Source organism: Calypte anna, chromosome 2 (assembly GCF_003957555.1).
Source record: "Calypte anna isolate BGI_N300 chromosome 2, bCalAnn1_v1.p, whole genome shotgun sequence".
Classification (NCBI taxonomy): domain Eukaryota; kingdom Metazoa; phylum Chordata; class Aves; order Apodiformes; family Trochilidae; genus Calypte; species Calypte anna.
In genome coordinates this window covers 142978086-142979654 of record NC_044245.1, presented here as the reverse complement: position 1 = coordinate 142979654, position 1569 = coordinate 142978086, and positions in this window count along the sequence as shown.

Genomic DNA, 1569 nt, shown 5'->3' with positions numbered 1-1569 from the left:
TATTTTTTGCAGCATTTTCTGATAGTTTATTGCTATATAAATTCTTTTTTTTAGACTGTTTACTTGGGAAGTCTTGTAACAAATTGGGAGTCATATAAGTCAGACAATGTAATTTCCTCAGAGAATTTACTGCCTAGCTTGAAAAATTGCATATTACCATAGAAAAATAGAAAAGGAAGAAAGCACTTGTAACAAGATTATGATTATTCTGATTAAACTGAAGATAGCAAAAAACTGTGTGTTCCCTCAGTGTTTTCATTGCTGTAACACACCATACATCAGTTAATTTCCCAGAATAATGCAGAGATCCTAAATTCTGGAGCTGGTATGACAGGGCCACCCTTTTAAGATTTTAAGAAATAATAACACTGAACACACTTCTCTCAGATATGATACCATGGGGAAGCTGGGAAAAATTATCCAGACTGTTCTTGTTCTTCATGTAGATGCTTTTAACTATTCCATCGTTTTCAGGTTCCCCTAAAAATGTCAAGGCTAATTTTCATCTGTTGGATGAAAAGAGGTTTTTTAGCCCATTTTTAGCAGTCATAGAGACTGTCAGCATATTTTCCCTCATCTTCTGGGTAGCCCAATGAGTGAAACAGGCAGCAGCAAAGAATAAATATATATTTGCCATTTGGCAGTACTAAGTTTTGAATGCCATTTCTGCAATTTTCACTTTATTTGACAAAAGGGAAAAGTCAAAGAAATACTCAGCTCCTCCTCTAAATCTAGTGAAAATTGTCTCTGAAAAGTAAAAAGGATTCTTCTGAAACAACTGCTGTTTGGAAGAGAGAACTCAGCAGCAGTCACCCAGCTATTTTGTGCATATTAGGATTCTTGCCTAGGTGGAAGCCAAAGACAGTAGGAAACCAAGATGGTAGAGCTCTGGGAACCTAGGGGAAAGAAGAGGAAAGCATGGAAGTATTTAGAGTTTTTAGGAAATATGGATAAACTCTGATTTACCATGGAAGCAAAAGATAAATATTGAAAAGACAGTGGAATTTTGCAGAGGGAGGGTTGTTGAAATGAGGAATATGTAGGGGATATGTGGCATCAAACCATAGGAAATCAAGCTTTGTTGGCTCTGTTGTCTATGGAACAGTTGATGTGAGCTGTATGCACATTGAACATCTATTTTGGCACTTCAACTGAATAATTAACATTCAGTGCTGTAGTAAGAAAAGATATTTTGGGGTTTTTTACCAATTTTAAGGCCAGTGTTATTTCAAAAAACAGATAGAAACTCCAAGCAAAAAACCAAGTTGAGTGATCTACATTACCTTGCTAATAAATTTCCAACTGTTTCTCTGTAAAGGAAAGCTTCATTTGGTCCTGCAGAAAGAAAATTATTCTGATTCCAACCAAATTTTGCTTCAAGCTAAATGGGATAGAGCAAGCAAATTCAACTCAGGAAGAGCCAAAGAATATTTTCTGTTTAAATATTTTTTTTCATTATCTTTGGCTAAATTTGGATAGAAAATAATAGCTTTGGCTGATTCCCAGTGGATAAATAATGCTGTTTTGAGGGTTGGGGGCAGGAGAGGGAGGAAGCTGTTATGAAGTGCA